Here is an 18,482-nt window from a genome sequence, read left to right on the forward strand (position 1 = left end):
GGGTTGGAATATGGATGTAAGGTGTTGAAGAAGTTTGTGGTCCTGAAGATTGTCCATATCCATGTTCAGTATCAAACTGAGGAGTACATCTAGGTTCACTGTTGTGACTAAACCAAGCTTCACTTCGATCATCCCCCAAGTTACATGGCTCAATATGATCATCCAGTGAAGATATGATGTGAATATTACGTGTTGGAATGGTTGCAAACTCAAAGTTTTGACTGGTTGAAATGGTTTGATTGGTTGGATTACAATATTAGTACATATCGTTTGTGTGCACTCCATGACTTTTGCAAGGTGTAACTGATACAAATAACAACATCCGGGATGAATAACTTCCTTCTAAAAAAAAGTTAAGGTCTTCATCATCGATTATGTCAATCGGGGGAGATGGGACCAATAAATTGTAACAACATTTGATGGGTATATCAAACATATCTGAATCGATATTCAATCGTTGGTGCATAATACTCACTAATTCGTCGACTGTTATATCATTTCTGACTTTCAGAACTTTCATATAACCTCCAACATAATTTCTTTCGGATTCATCCCAATCCCCACTAAATTGTACAAAGATGAAAAGTACCATTATTAATCTGCAATGGGATAAGAAAATCCTAAGCAATGTCCCATAAAAGTTTAAGAAATTGCCCAGTAATTGATAAGTGATCGCGTGACTATTTATAAGTGTTCGTTTAGTATTGTACATGTGATCATATAAATTTCTGAAAGATCGTTTATATAGTACTACACGATCGTTTATACAGTACTAAACGTTCATTTATAACTTACTACATGATCGTCTAGTAATTCATGAACGATCGTTTATATTGTAATGAACGATTGTGTATATATTACTATACGATCATTCATTTAATGCTAAACGACACTTATTATGAAAGCGATTTGGGATAAGAAATATTGTAGAATATCACTTATATTCTCTCCGTTTCTAAATCGAGGATGTTAGACTGAAACTCTGAGAGAACACTCCAAGAGAACAATTTGAGAATTTCATGGGGAGTTCGACAGAAAGTGAATACTGAGAGTGACCTTCCATTCTGTTCATACCAATGTTATTCAATGTTATTGGTAGAATATTAGTTGAGAATAAATGCTTTGGTGGAATATTGGTATTGCATTGAATACATATTGAATGCTTGAGAAATGGTTAAAGGAAGAAGATGGAAGGATTTGGTTTGAAGCCTTTTTTAAAATTGGGGGAAATTTTTGAATTTCACATGGACAAAAGATCAGTGGTAGAAAAGTTTTTGGTTTTTTGGTATTTTGTGAAATTTTCCAACTATCATCAACCATTTTTTTTCCTCTATAATCCCTTGCTTGAAAAAATGGCATTCATGGTTTGTCATTTTGTTTCACAAGCTATATAAATTTATATAATGTAAAATATATTAAATAAAAATATTAAGATGAAGCATATGAACATGATTCGATTAGATAAAATATAATATCATCAACCGAAGTGTAAGGCTAAAATAAGTTTAGATTAGCTATAATTAATATGTACTCTTTCTTTTTTCTCATAAAAAACGTAAAAGATATGTGAGATTTGAATATTTAGCCCTACATGTTAAACTAAAAACCAAATTAGAGTGAAATTCCAATACCCGACTCTAAAAAAAGGTAATTAATATCACAATTGAATTTTAAATAAATATTTAATTTAAATAGAGACCACAATTTTTTTTAAAAAAATATAGAAATCAAAGAATAGTTAAAAACAATTTTGACCCTGAACTTTCATGAAAGTAACAATTTAGTCTCTAGGATTTAGTCTATGTACTCTAAATTTTGTAACAATTTAATCCTTGAACTTTAGTATGTAATAATTTAATCCTTATACTTTGTAATGACTTGGCTCCCTAGGACTTGTACTAGGCTGTTATTACATGCATGCATACATCTCAAAACGACACTTTTATGAATTGGCTAAAACTGAATAAATTTTATGAAACAAATAACTGAGATTAAATCTAAATAACCAAAAAATTTTGGTCAGGGTACCCTAAAAAAATAAAACAACACTGGAAAATTTTATCTAAAACATCCAACCGTTCAAAAACTAAAAGTTTATGAATTCAACGATGAGATTAAAAAACATGAAAACATGGAAACATGAGCGGAAGCATCTGACTAATCCCATTGGCATGGTTACGGATTCCACTCGTCACTCGCCGATGCGTCCTTTCCCTTACCTAAAAAACACAACATAATAAAGAATGAGTATAAAATACTCAGTAAGTAACCTCATTACCGGGGTCAAGTTATGCATTCATATCCGATAAATACAACATTCTGGTGGGACATGCATACAATTAACTAAATCTTGGATGACCATCTAGTGAGCAATTTAACTTATCCTAACACGCATCTAGTGTCCCGAAAGCTCACAAGCATAGCAGGGCACGAGTCAACACACGGTAACGTAGTAGGAAATCTGTCGGTACATTGCTTTTAGTAAATTTCACAACATAAATCATAGTACATTTCTCATGGTCCCAAACATAATCATATTAGTAGTATACTTAAATTATAGTCACATCAGTCAGATACTCTAATCAACATGCTCAAAAAACAGTTCTAGTCATATCTTGCTTCTCGATATCATCCAATCAAATATACTAAATCATAATGTCTAAATCGCTAGCTTAAAGGCGGTTCTAGTAGTAAGATTACTTACTTTGAAATTATGCCCACATGTGTTCAAATAAGCTTATCTCCTATTTATCCAATATGATCTTGAATCAAGTCCAAAATCTTGTGGAACTTGGTCCTGAACCAAGTGGAAAACACCTAAATTCCTTCCCGAAACTCCAATCCAACCAAAACCACAAAAAAACTTTATCCAAACTCAAGATTTCGGCAAGACCAATGGCGGTGGCAGCTAAAAGCAGTGGTTGGATGGTAGAGACGCACGACATTTGTAGGTGAGTGCAGCGACGACTTAACGAACTGTAGATCCAAGGGGAAGAAAGAGAGAGAGAGAAAGAGATCTCAGACGGTCGACCAATAGCCAGCGACAATCCATAGTTGATGACGACCGGCAGCTGATGACAATGAGCGGCAGTGGACTCCCTGGCGTGCGCGACGATCGACTGAAAGAAGGTTCACAATGAGATTGACGGAGAGAGCTTGTGAAAAGAAAGGGAGATAAAAGTTGAAGATGATGGCTTAGATGGCTTGTCTAGAACCACATGCGGCTTATTTTGTCATGTACCACCTCACCTATATATATATACACATTCTTATCCCAAAAAAAAAAAAAAAAATCGTCTAAAAGTCCTAAATTTCCAAATCAATTAAATCTAGGGGTATTTTTTAAATGTAATAAAAAAGCCCAAAATATTTATAACAATAGCAAAAAATCTACACAACCCAAAATTAGCCCACAGTGAATTAAATAATACAATAAAATGAAGGTAAATTGCCTAAAAGTCTAGCCCATACAGTAGTGAAATACCAAAAATGTCCCTAGCCCACACAAAATCCGTCAATTAATCGTCCAATCGTCGTTCACGTTTAGTTGAAAATTGTCCCATTACACAAAATCAGATTATCCAATTCTACTAATCGTCTTCCCACGTTTCCAATGGCTTGTTGATGAACAATGCATGATAGAAACACGTTTCTCTGGCTGCTGCTACGACTCAACGACTTCTCCTTCCTCTACTTCTGCTGCTGTTACTGCTTCTCGTCCTCCTTCATCTTCATCTTCATCTTCTTAGTTCTCCATATTCTTCTTTCTCTGTCGCTATTACTAAAAATCGGTACTGCTACTGATTCTTCAAGGTTACAATCTATCATCAAATCAAATCAATTATTCCATTTAATCATATTTATTAAACCTATTTTTTGTGTAAATATCGTAAGCAAAAAAAAAAAAAAAATATTGGTTGAATCATCAACAAGTAAAGGAAGCAAAGGAAAAGGAAAGAAAATAATAAAATCTGAATCATTAACAAGCAAAGAAAGAGGAAACAAAATAAAATCTAAAGAGAAGAATAAGGTAAAACCAATTGACTATTGATTGTTGTTGGTAGATAGTGTTAATGTCATTGGTTATTGATTATTGATTGATAACTTCGAATTGAGATAGACAAAGATAAAGCACTATCATTGTTTATCTGAGATAGACAGCAATAAGATACAATCATTGTCTATCTGAGATAAATAGTAATCTACTTCAACGAATGGTGACTTTAATGAATGATATAGTTCTATCATTTAAGGACTTTAGGGGGGGAGGGAGACATAGTTGTAATGAATGTGTGACGTACAATTAGGAAAACAATATGTGAATTTGATGATAAACACTACTCTAAGCTTATTTAATAATGTACTTAAGGTTTTTATTTGACTTATTTAATAGTGGATTTTTCGTGTGTTATTGTGCATCGATGCTTATTTAAAAATGTACTTGTTAGTACATAGTTGTCTATTTGAGTCTATCTATTGATACATGATGATAGACTAGTTTCACTATCTGTCTTAGGGACTTTAGCAACTATAGAAAAAACTTTAACATCAATACATACTTGTCTACTTCGAATTGAGATAGACAGAGATAGAGTACTGTTAATATCTATCTAGGATAGATAGTGATAGTCCTCTATTAATGTCTATCTGAGATAAATAGAGATAGAGCATTATCAATATCTATTTAAGATAGACAATGATAGAGTTTTATCACTATTGTTGGTAGATAGTGATTTTATTAATGCTTTGCACTCTATGTTAGTGATAGTATTTTCAGTTTTTGAAAGTGTGAATCTAATCTATCTGGTAGAGACATTAATAGTGGTAATTGTTGAAGTATACGTGTTCTATAATGTTATTGCTATTGTTGGACTATTTTTCTGGCTTGCGATACTTAGTTATTATGATGGTTTCTAAAATATACTTGTTATATGATATTATTGCTATTGCTTTACACTTTTTATAGTGTTTGGATCTTGTTCTAGTATTTGGTACTTGTACTCTATTTTTTTGTTCACTATGCTGACTTGATATAAGTGATATATAGCATGGGATAGACCATTATCGCTGTCTATTTAGGATAAACAATAGTGTTCTAGCACCGTCTATCTTAGATAGACACTGATAGTACTCTATCTCTGTCTATCATAGATAGTCTATCTAAGATAGACAGATATAGAGCATTATCAGTGTCTATCAATAGATTATAGATAATAGATAATAGATAATGATTTCGTTGATAGTTATCTTGCTAGTTGTTGGTGTTGGGGTTGATGCCCTAAATCTCGTAGGGTCCTGTAGTTTGTAAGCACTTATATGAATAAACATTTTGTGATTTATAATATACGATATTTTATTCACTTCAGCTTATGAAATATTTGATATTTTAGTTGCATTAATCACAAACCAATAAACTAAGATCTATAGTTATCATTGTAACTTAAACATATATGTGGAGACATACAAGTGGATCGTGTTTTAAGTGATAACTTCTTTCTGTTACAAAGAGATCAAAAAGTACACGTTAACTTCGATAAACATTGGTTTAATGCTACATTCGATGTGTACTTCCCACCTATATATAGGACATAAAGAAAAAGAAGGAACAATGGTCCAATCTAATAGTAAATCGATTATTACCTTGTTACATGAGAAATCTCCTCTTGCTAAAAGAAATAGATTCCTGAATATTAGCTCTTCTCTTTCTTATTTATTCTTACCACTATCACTTAGACACTGGTCCAAAAGAAAGAAACCTTAATATGTTAGGGCCATATGCCTGGAACATTCGTACAATTTACAAAGATTACAAAAAGAAGTATATCCCTCTCCTTTCAGTCGAGCTACTTAATGTTCCTCTCCCTCGTAAACTAGGTCGATTGTCTTCGAACCTCTCCCTCTCGATCAAGCTGCTTCGCCCTTCTCCTTTAGTGTCTTTCCACTTCTGTCGTTCAGGAACAAACACTTCACCCAATTATTTTGAATCCCAACCCAGTTTATCCCCACTAACCAATCATCGCCAGTCGATTCAGACGTTGTTCCAAGTAAAGCACCACCTGCAGAGGTATTTACACACCTAGTTTTCTTACTGGCATATGATTTTGGACATGTCTTGGTTGATTGATGCACCAGCTCTGCTTCCAAATTGAAGTAACTGACCACAGGGTCGATGTCCTGAAGCATGTTCAATTGCAAGAACCTAATCTAAAGCATCCTGAGTAATAAAATCAAGATCGACCCCCTATACCCAGCCTAGTTTTGAGGCTCATCCCTTTTGTCAGCTCTTTGATCGGGATAATATTACCTAGGTTCTAAAGTTTGAATGGATGGCGGAGCGTAGGTGGCAAGCAGTTATATGGATATGGGGCTTTACCCGTAAACGCCTCTCCAGCTCTTGTAAGAATTGTATAGGAGTCGTCATCGGAGGGACTTCCGGAATGACTGTACCAGGGAATTCTACCATACTCCATGCTACTAGTGTGTATTATTGTATCATAAGAAAAATGCTTTCTTTTTTCTTCAAGGTTGTTAGTTGATCGAGAAACCTTCGCCCAAAGGCGCTTTTTTTTAAAGTTGGTCGATGAAGTCCTATGTGATAAGCAAGAAGATAAGAGAAGAAAGAAGAAAAGGTTAGATATTTCTCGTTCAACGAGTTTCAAAGAACATCTATCGTTAGCTTGGGAAAATCAATGTCTAATACTATTTGACTCAGTGTAATAGATATTCCTCTTTACACAATCAATACAATAGCAAGAGGTAATAGCAGAGTTACTTGTTCTTTCAGTAACAAAGTTGATAACATAGAATATTACAGATAGACTAGGAAATCGATGGAACAAGATAGTCGTTCATTTTTTCTCTCCCAATCTGGTTTCGAATAAGTAATCTGTCTATCCATCTGGTTAGGCTTAAACCAAAGTATGGTTGGGGTTCCGCAGTTGAGGATGAGGATTTGGGGGAAGAATATTAACTGAATTTGGGTTATAGTTTTATTTCATTTGATTAATCTAGTGTTCACGGCTAGTCTAAAAGAAAGTCAATATACAAACACATTTTCTTTACAACGGAGCAACTAAATATAAACAGGATCTATTTCTTAGGTCGGTGTCAACCCACTCATACCTTCAATTGGTGTACTTGAGATATTTACTTGAGTTCTCAAAAAAGACATTGGTGGGGATGGCTATATTTTTGGGAATGAACTCTAGGCAAATATGAAGTGCATGGATACAAGTTATGCCTTAGAATGAAAGACAATTCCAAGGTAGTTAGTTACAAAGGTTTTCCTAAATACTGAATTATTCAGAACGACAACAACAACTAAGAGATAGAGAATTTCTCCTGAAGAAAATTCCCACCTTTTCCATCTAAGGTTAGGATACATTAATCTTAATAGGATTGAGAGATTGGTTAAAAGTGGACTTCTAAATAGTTTAGAAGAAAACTCTTTATCTGTGTGTGATTCATGTCTTAAAGGCAAAAAAACAAAATGACCTTTACTAAAAAATATTATAGAGCCAAAGAGACCTTGAAGCTTGATGCATTAATAACTGCGATGGATTGATAATACTATTGTGTTTTAACACTTAGTTTCATCTTGTCGAACTCAAGTGCAAATTCAACCAGCGTCTTGGTGAGTTCAGATTCAAACGCAGGGATTGCTTGCTAATGTGTGGTGAAATTAAAAATATGATCATAGTGTAAATTGAAATGTTCGAAATGGTTGAGTGAATGAGCTAATTTGAATCTATGTACTGAAAATTATGTCTAAATGAAATAGTGTGAATTTAATGACAGATATATGATAAAAGGGTTGAGAAGAATTATCACTAACACTTCTTAAATAAGTAAGTGGATTATGTGATCAAACGATACACTCAATGTTATGTCTAACACTTCTTAGTGTATCTAGCCACATTATCTTATTTCTAAGATGCATGCAATGAGTGCAATGTGCAGAGGATATACTTATTTCTAAGAAATATCTCCTCCTGTTTTATGAGATCCAAATCTAAGGTCTTTTAAACTTAGATTAAATTTACTTAGAACAATCTCTCAATTGATTCAAGCAAGTCATATAAGCATGCATAAGACAAGTTGATCGCCTGATTCTTTTATTGTTTAGTAGTGTCAGATGCACAGTTCTCAACCCATTTAACAAATTAGTTACGCATGATATTGATGGAAAAGATGGACAGAAGATGAGATGAACATGTATTCATATTGCAAAGTCTAAACTTTTCAATAAAGTAAGTACAATGCAAATACACAAAGGAAAAGAAAAGAGTATAGAATCAAGTTGTGGTCTGCAATGCCTTGCTCCCTACAGCTCCTTTGATGACTACTTCACTTAGAACATTAAACAGTGGTATCCTTCTTCCTCTCTCATAGGAATCCTAAGCTCTCACTAGGGAATTTCTATGGAAATATATTGGATTACAAAAATAAGCAGCGGAAGAAACTAGGATCATTAAGCATTCTAATTTCTTAATTTTGACATTAAAATAAGCATGTTCAAAGGGTAATAAGATGGTTTCAAGAAACACATACCTTTGAAGAATTCCTCTCCGGTCCAAGTTGCTCCTCACGAATTCTCAGCTCCAAATCTTCAGTGAACCACCAAGAGATATTTTCTACTATTCTCAGCCTTGAATTTAAGTGGTGGAACTCACAATTGAGCTAAATTTGTGAAGAGAAAGGGATGAGTTTTTAGGTGAAGGAAAAGAACTCAGTAGAAACTTTTTCCTCTAGTTCTTCATCCTTCTCTCTTTGAATTCTCATAAATTAGAGTGTTTTTATTCTTCAACTACATGTAGGCATTAGTGAATTCAGTCAAAGACACCTCAAGCTTGAAGATCAAGTTGATAGATGTGAGTTCCACCTACTATTTTGTGAAAGTGGAAAAATCCAAATTTCAAATACAAATTGAATTTGAATTTCAATTAATTCAAAGTTAATTTAAATCAAAATTTCATAATTCAATTTCTCAAATTGAATTAAATTTGAAAATTAATTTGATTTTAATTAATTAAACATATTTAATTAATTAAATAACAATTTAATATCAAATATCAAATTAAACACACACCTAATTTTAAACATGAATCTTATTCATGTAATTAATATTTAAATATTATAAACTCTCTAGTTTCGTTTAATTTTGATAAATTAAACGTTAATTAATTATATATAACTATACAAACTTTAACTTGAATTTGAACTATTCAAATTCAAACCCTAAATTCAATTTGAACATTTCAAATTGAAACTAAATTTGAACACTTCAAATTGAAATTCAATATAAACACTTCAAATTGATATCATTCCAAATTCATTCAATTTACTAATTCAAGGTGTTCATGTTTTACGGGCTAGTAGAGGGACCTTACGGATTTATAGATCATGAGCTCCAATGATTTGAGATTAATTGGATGAAACTCTTTAGACAGAATTAATCAATATTTGTTAACTACCGAGTCACACCATTGTAACTCGATAGTTGCACTCTCCTCACTGTAGATATATTTGTGTCCACTTGATTTAACCATAATCAGTAGGTCGACCTTTCACAGATTGTTCATAATAACAGCTAGGTCAAATGTTGTTTTACCCCCCAAATTACGTCTTGCTCCTTAAGTTCTACCGATCCTTTACTGAATAATTGGTTTGTGATCCAATCACTGAATCAGATTCCTCTCGGACCAATGAGAGAGTGGGGCCCTTTGTTCAAAATCCAGATTCAGCACTTAAGAGAACAACCTTTCTCTTATCCCTCAATTGGGTAGGCGTGAATTCTGTCTTGCACCCTATGTCCCCAGCTATTTACCCAATCTTATCCTTGAAATGGGAGGTTTATTGAGCTTGCACTGTTGAGCCAATCCTCACCTATGTAAATCTAAGGATAATCCCGAATAAACAGGAGTTCATAGTTAGTTCAGAATTAAAATTGAGTTACCTAGGTCATCTAAGCGAAATAGTCAGTCTTAAATAGTAAACAACATTATAAAGTAAGAGTGACTTATTTCTTGGTCCGATCTTATGCAAACTTATTGCATAGGATGCCCCACTCCTTATGTCAATACATGAACAAATTAGGATCACTTCGTTTGTAGCATCTTACAATAAATTGTAACAACAATAGAGCGGGCCACATCCAATAGTGTTACCCGAATAAAGCACCCAACCTTATTCGTATACTATAGATCATTTTGACTATTTACTCGAACCTGGTCCACTTTTATGTCTCCACATAAAGTTCAAGTATTCATATAATAGCCATGGATCTTAGTTTATTGGATTTAGTCTTTACAAGTGCAATTTACAAATTCAATAACAACTTTATTGAAGAAATGTTGAATAACATCTTTATTGATAATAGAAAATGTTTAACTCTACAAACTGCGAGTTTTAGACATACAACCCAACAATATAGGAAGGTTTTTTTAGCAAAGTTTCCTTTTAGAATTTTCTTGTCTCCCACAATTTTTATCTTTGCATGAAAATTGCATGGGTATTTATAGGTGTTCGAGGATGCTTTTCTTCTTCTTCTTCTTCTTCTTGTTGTTTTTTTTTTTAAATCTTATCTGTCTCATGATTGCATTGATGGGGTGCATTAAATTCCTTATCTTGTCGCGTCGTTGGCAACATGTCAGGGGTTCATTGAATCTTCACAAAGTTCTCTTAATGGCTACCAATGCAGTATATGATTTGACTCCCACCGCCTATGTCATGTCAAGCCTCATCGCTTATAGCAATGCGATCAGCCGCTTTTCTAGCAGTTCTTGCTTGATCGAGTCAGTGGATATTTGGCTTATGTGATTGTGCATTCATTTGGTTGTGCTGAAGGGTATTATGCACAAAGATAGCAATATCAGTCCGAAATTTAGATATTTTAGATATTGAGAGTGTGTGATTGCATACTCCATTTTTTTTTGTATAAATTCTTTGGTAAAGAATATCGAAACTTCATGCCTTTCTCTTATTTTTTACATAGAAGAGATACAATAACTTGTATTTCTTACAAGTTATCAGAGCTTATACATTCATATCTTTGCGGTCCAATGAATGTAAAAGCAAGATAAGGGTATGAATATTTCATCTCTTTTATAGATGATTATTCAAGATATGGATATATTTACCTAATGCAACATAGGTCTGAAGCTCTTGAGAAGTTCAAGAAGTATAAGACTGAGGTTGAAAACTTAGTAGGTAAAAACACTTCGATCTGATTATGGTGGAGAGTATGTGGACTTGAGATTCCAAGACTATTTGATAGAACATAGAATAATGTCCCAATTCTCAACCCCTGGTACACCTCAACAAAATGGTGTATCAGAAAGGAGAAATAGAACCCTATTGGGCATCGATCGATCTATGATGAGCTATGCTCAACTTCTTGACTCGTTTTGACTATATGCAGTAGAGATTCCAGTTTATATTTTGAACAACATCCTATCAAAAAATGTTTCTGAAACACCTTATGAGCTATGGAGAGGTCGTAAAAATAGTTTATACCACTTCAGGATTTGGGATGTCTGACACATGTACTAATGAAAAATCCCAAAAAGTTAGAACCTCGTTCGAGAATATGCCTATTTGTAGGCTACCCCAAGGAAATGAAAGGTATATACTTCTTTGATACTAAAGATAATAAAATGTTTGTTTCGATAAATGTAACCTTTTTGGAAGAAAACCACATGATGGACCACAAACCACGAAGTAAAATAATAGTAAGTGAAATTTCAAATGAAACTATTGTGACTTCAACAAGGGTTGTCGAGGAGGCTAGTACATCAATAATCGTTGTTGATGTCGATTCATCTAGTCAAGTATATCCATCTCAAGAGTTGAGATTGTCTCGACGTTGTGGGAGGGTTATGAACCCACTTGTTCTCTACATAGATTTAACAAAAGCCCAAGACATCATATTTGATGATGGAATTGAGGATCCATTGTCTTACAAGCAAGCAAAGTTAGATGTTGACAGTGATGAATGGATTAGAGCCATGAATCAAGAAATAGAGTCTATGTACTTCAATTCTACTGGGAGCTTGTAGATCAATCTGATGGGATAAAACCTATAGGTTATAAATGGATCTACAAGAGAAAAAATGATGTAGATGGAAAGGTACAGACCTTTAAAGCTAGACTAGTCACAATAGGTTACAACCAGGTCGAGGGAGTGGGCTATGAAGAAAATTTCTCACTTGTGGTCATGCTAAAGTCTATTCGGATTCTCTTGTCAATAGCCACATATTATGACTATAAGATATGACAAATGGACGTCAAGACTACCTTGCTGAATGCTAATCTTGAAAAGACTATCTACATGAATCAACCAAAGGGATTCATTGAGTAAGGTCAAGAGCAAAATATTTGCAAGCTTAATCGATCCATATATGGACTGAAACAAGTATCTCGATCTTAGAATATAAGATTTAATACTACAATCAAATCTAATGGCTTTGCAGAATGTTGATGAACCTTGTGTTTATAAAAAAAAACATCAACAGTTCAATAGCTTTTCCTAGTGTTGTATGTGGATGATATCTTACTCATTAAGAATGATGTAAGATTACTGATAGATGTAAAGAAAAGCCGCCCAGTTTCAAATGAAAGATTTGGATGAAGCATATTTTATTCTGGGATCCAGATCATCAGGGATCATAAAAAAAATGTTGGTCTTGTCTCAGGCATCGTATATTGATAAAATGCTCGTCAGATATTTGATGCACAATTCCAAGAAGGGTTTATTATCTTTCAGGCATGAAATTGTCATGTCTAAGGAACAATGTCCTATAACTCCTCAAGAGGTTGAGAAAATGAGAAGAATCCCTTATACATCGGCTATTGGTAGCCTTATGTATGAGATGTTATGTACTATACCTAAAACTTGCTATGCAGTAGGAATTATCAGTAGTATCAATCTGTTGAAATGCCTTGAATCTGTTTGTTGGCGCTTCGAACAACCTAGTACGGGTCTCGTTAAGCTATGACATATGAGACTTGGTCATATGAGTGAAAAAGGGATGCAAATTCTGTCAAAAAGAGATCTTCTTTGTGGGTATAAGGTGCAGGATTTTTAATTTTGTGAACATTGTGTATTTGGGAAGCTTCATCGCAGCAAGTTTCTAAGAGGTGTTCATCGTACAAAAGGGTCACTTGATTATGTTCATTCAGATTGTAGGGGACCTTCCAAAGTTGAATCTATTGGAGGCAATATGTATTTTTTGTCTATAATTGATGATTACTCAAGAATGACTTGGGTTTTTATGATGAAACATAAAAGTGAAGCCTTCAAGAATTTCAAGCAGTGGAAGATATTGATTGAAAATCAAACTGGTAAGAAGATCAAAAGGTTGCGAACTGATAATGGTCTGGAATTCTATGGATCTAAATTTAATGAGTTCTGTAAAGCTGAGGGGATTGTTTGCCATCATACTGTTAGGAATACTCCACAACAAAATGGGGTTGCAGAACGTATGAATCAGACGTTGTTGGAGAGAGCAAGATGCATGCTCTCTAATGTAGGGTTGGCTAGAAAGTTTTGGGCAGAAGCAATGAATACATCATGTTATCTGATTAATCGTGGACCTCACACAGCTATTGATTGTAAAACACCTTACGAGGTGTGGTTTGGTAAGCCTGTAGATTATTCTTTATTAAAAGTTTTTGGTTGTACTGTCTACTATCTTGTTAATGAGGGTAAATTAGAACCAAGAGCTAAAAAGGGTATATTTGTGGGTTTTGGGGATGGAGTTAAGGGATATAGAGTCTGATCACCTTCTGAGAATAGAGTCATACTTAGTAGGACTGTGATATTTGATGAAAATTTCATGCTTAACTCAACTGTAAAGCCTTTTGTGTCGTCTACTGATGTGGGAGAAAGTAGTAGTGTTGATAAACAAGTGGAGATGTAATTCACTTCAGCTATGAATGAATTACAACATCAAGGTGGAGAAGATCAACACGTTACTACAAAATCTGATGTGCAACCAGAAATTAATGTGCCTAGAACTAGAAGAGTTGGTGTTGGACCTCCTGTGAGGTATGGTTTTGAAGATATGGTTACTTTTGCATTACAGGTTGCTGAAGAGATGGATCCTTATAAGCCATCCACCTATAGAGAAGTTGTGTCATGTGGTGAGTCTGCTAAATGGCTTGCTGCTATGGGGGATGAGATGGAATCTCTTGACAAAATTCAGACTTGGGAATTAGTTAAATGACCAAAGGAGAGAAAAATTGTCACTTGTAAATGGGTCTTCAAGAAAAAGGAGGGGATATCACCTTCAGAGGGCATTAAATATAAAGCTCGAGTTGTTGCTAGAGGGTTCACACAAAGGAAAGAAGTTGAGTATAATGAGATCTTCTCACTAGTAATCAGACATACTTCTATCAGGGTGTTACTAACTATAGTAGCACATCAAAATTTGGAACTTGAACAACTAGATGTGAAGACAACTTTCTTACATGGAGAGTTGGAGGAAGAGATTTATATGACCCAACCAGATGGGTTCCAGTGTCCAGGTAAAGAAGATTATGTTTGCAAGTTGAAGAAATCTTTGTATGGGTTAAAGTAGTCTCCAAGGCAGTGGTACAAATGATTTGACAGCTATATGATTAGACTTGGCTATAACAGGAGTCCATATGATTGTTGTGTATATCACAACAAAGCTGATGATGGTTTGATGATTTATCTACTTTTATATGTAGATGATATGTTCATAGCTGTAAAGTCCAAGTCTGATATTCTGAAATTGAAGAATCTTCTCAATGCCGAGTTTGATATGAAGGATTTGGGTGCTGCTCAGAAAATTCTGGGTATGGAGATTTATAGAGACAGAGGTAAGAATAAGCTCTTCTTGTCACAAAAAGGATATATTCAGAAAATATTGTCCAGGTTTGGTATGTCATCAGCTAAGCCTATAGATACTTTTAGTGCTGTAAATGCTCGTTTGTCATTTGAGTTTTCACCACAATCTGAAGCTGAGAAGGAGTACATGTCTCGAGTTCCTTATGCTAGTGCAATGGGAAGTTTGATGTATGTTATGGTCTGTACTAGGCCTGATCTTGCCTATGCTGTTAGTGTTGTCAGTAGGTTCATGGGTCAACCTGGGAAGAAGCATTGGCAAGCCGTTAAGAGGATTTTTCATTACCTTATAGGTACATCTGATGTTGGTCTTGTTTATGGGAATTACACAGAATGTTTGGTGACTGGTTATTCTGATTCTGACTATGCTGGAGATGTTGACAGTAGGAGGTCTATGACTAGCTATGTGTTCACTCTAGGTGGTTCTGTTGTTAGTTAGAAGGCAATTTGGTTCTGTTGTTAGTTAGAAGGCAATCTTACAGCCTACAGTTACTTTGTCTACTATTGAAGCAGAGTACATGGCCTTGACAGAAGCTGCTAAAGAGGGAATATGGCTGAGGGGGTTAGTTGGTGATCTTAGTTTGCATCATGACCAAGCATTTGTATATTGTGATAGTTTGAGTGCAATATGCCTAGCCAAGGATCAAGTTCATCATGAGAGAACTAAGCACATAGATGTAAGATATCACTTCTTAAGAGGTGAGCAGAGAGTTAAAGTGATGAAAATTGGTACTGCTGATAACCCTGCTGATATGTTCACCAAACCGGTTCCACATGGCAAGTTCCAACATTGTTTGGACTTGCTGAATGTTTGTTAGTGGTCCCCTTTGTGGGACACTTTGAGGCATGAGGGAGAAGTCTGGGTACGTCTGGCTATATTGATTTATGTTGCATTTGGTACATCTGTTATCTGGGAGAGAATGCAAGTCAAGGTGAAGATTTGTTGAAATGCCTTGTATTCAACATATTTATTCATTTGCAGTTATTTTCGATTTTGACCCTAGGGTTTAGAGTAGTGCGATATATGCTCTCTAACTTAGAGACGCCGTTTTTTTATGTAATTTTGAAAACATTCTCTCGAAATAATATTGTTCTCCCTCTGCCCGTGGACATAGCTAACACACTGTTAGTGAACCACGTATATCTGTGTGTTGATTTTTCCCTACTTTATGTTCCTTTTTGTGTTCTTTAATTTTTGATTTCGCAACACAATCTAATCTAGAATTAAATCACTGAATAACGGTAAAAAAAATCCTCAAGTATCTACGGAGAACGGAGGACTATATGCTTGTGTATGGAGCTAAGGATTTGATCCTAATAGGATACACGGAATCTGATTTTCAAACTGATAGGAATTCTAGGAAATCCTCATCATGATCATTGTTCACTCTTAACGGAGGAGCTATAGTCTGGTGAATCATCAAGCAAGGATGCATCGTGGAGTCCACAATGGAAGTTGAATATTTAGTTGCTTGTAATTTTATGAATATATTACATTGAAATTTTTATCAACATGGTAGGGTTGAGTTTACCATCACCCATAAATCATCACTACACAAATAATATTTATAAATCACCGAACTAACCCCTTATACTAACTAGTAATACAAGTAGCAAGTCTGGGGTTGAACCACAGAGAGCTGATTTGGATTCCTCAAAAGTTGGAACTTGTAGGAAGTAACCGGGGGGAGGGGGGGTGAAAAATTGTGATATAAGATTGTGAAAACGAAAAGTGCGCAATGCAAACAAATATGTGAATAATCAATCGAACAGAATACAGAGCTTGGGTATTTATAGTTATTTTATTCCTTATCAATCTATCATAGACTATTCAAAAGATGCATGAGAATATTCGAATTAAAACTTAGCCTACTCAATTAGAATCCTAACCGGTAGTCCACAAATCAAGATAAGTAACAGAAAAGCGAGAATCCTCACCAATCAATCAATCAACAAGCATTAAGATTCAAGGCAAAGCTAAGCCAATTAATTAATTTCCATCATCTAACCAATTAATTGAGCGAGATTTATTTAAGTTAGAAAGTAAATGCTTGCTGAATGGAATCCCAATTTAACACAACAAACTAACTTAACTCATGCTTCTAGGTGACGACTACCTAATGATTACAAATTAGGGCAAATCAAAGCAATCAATTAAACATGCATAGCTAATTTGTCAGATTATCCCATACACGAAAATTGAAGAATATGCTCAAGATAAAATCTCATAAATTCATAATAAATTCACAGAATTACAATACAAGTCTCAAGAATTGAATTGGAACGAAATTAAACTAACTAATCTATGCTAAGTTCTTACCTTTTAGCCTTGAAACATGTTCAAAATCAATACAAAGACCAAAGGGAAAGGAATTATTATAAAATTTTGGTGAAAAAGGGAGCTAAAACAAGGCTGGAATAGAGTGGCGGTGCTCAAGATAGGGTGTACTTGGTGTGTTGTAATCGGCTGACCCAAATTATCCTTTTATAAAATTGCCGTAGCGTCAAAACGCTAGGAAGAATGTTGCAATGCTGCGGTGCAAATTGGTCGGGCGTCAGGCGAGCGTCACAGCACTGCCTTGACACTGTGTTGCACACGCATTGAGGTTTAATGTCCGTAAAACCACGTAGCATTGCAATGCTTTTGGAGAGCGTTACAATGCTGCCTATTCTGTCCTAGAGTGTTGGAGGTGCAGCATTGACGAACGGTGCGATGGTGGGGTTGGGGATCTCCGGAGCGTTGCAACGCTACATTGCATCCGAGCATTCTATCCAATAGCATTGAGCTTGCGTTAGACTTAGGTTTAATGAGAGCGTTGCAACGCTCGGCAAGGTAGTATCCTTCATTCCTTCGTCAATTGATCAATTTAGCTCATAATTTCATCATTTAGCACAATTTTGTTCCAAATGCTTAATCCGATTGCTTGTACACTCGAGTCCTACAAAATAATCAATTTAACTAAATTAAGTAGCTAAACAATCCTAAGTTAAGCAGAAGAAGATAACACATTTCTAGTGCTATCACAACACATAAGAGTAGTGTAATTTTGTCTTCTAATTTGGAAAATGTTCTCAAAAGAATTATTGTCATTTCATGAAGTGTTTATGAATAAACATTGCAGCGATAACTTATTGTAGTTATCTACATAACATATGATGTGTCTGTTGGAAGGTACCAATGCCTAGCGGAAGTTACCAGGATCCAAAAGCACTCTAATTCATTAATTTTGACAGAAAATAAAACATGCTTCAACAAAAATAAATGGGTTTCATGACATACCTTTGAAGAACTTCCTCTAAGCTTGAATCCAGCTGTAAATCTCCTCTGAATCTTGTTGTAGACCACCCCAAGATCTTCCCTACTGTCCTCTCGGTGCTCTAGATTGAGTAGTGGGACTCAAAATAAGCTTAAATTAAGGGAATTTGGAGAATACTCACAGCAGCAACTCAGTAGAAGAACAACTTCTTCTTTCACTTTTTTTTTTTTTTTGAAAAATTGTTGCATTACCTTAAAAAAACTCTAATCTCTTCAATATATTACAGACATTCATGCAAATAGATTTGTTGCATGAGATGCAGCTCATGCTTGGAGTTAATGAAGACTTAAAGTGAG

The 18,482-nt window shown here is 34.7% G+C and overlaps 1 long non-coding RNA gene across 1 annotated transcript; it reads right to left on the minus strand.

Annotated features, from left to right (window-relative positions):
• Nucleotides 1–1,926: 1,926 nt before the first annotated feature.
• On the minus strand, nt 1,927–3,227 carry LOC120080380 (uncharacterized). Its single transcript, XR_005482500.2, has 2 exons — nt 2,705–3,227; nt 1,927–2,219 (listed from the first exon to the last, which is right to left on the minus strand). It is a non-coding gene; the product is annotated as an uncharacterized LOC120080380 (long non-coding RNA).
• Between the last annotated feature and the right edge of the window lie 15,255 nt (nt 3,228–18,482).

The sequence above is a fragment of the Benincasa hispida genome, chromosome 6 (assembly GCF_027475165.1).
Source record: "Benincasa hispida cultivar pf3 chromosome 6, pf3_genome.v1.1, whole genome shotgun sequence".
In the NCBI taxonomy this organism is placed as follows: domain Eukaryota; kingdom Viridiplantae; phylum Streptophyta; class Magnoliopsida; order Cucurbitales; family Cucurbitaceae; genus Benincasa; species Benincasa hispida.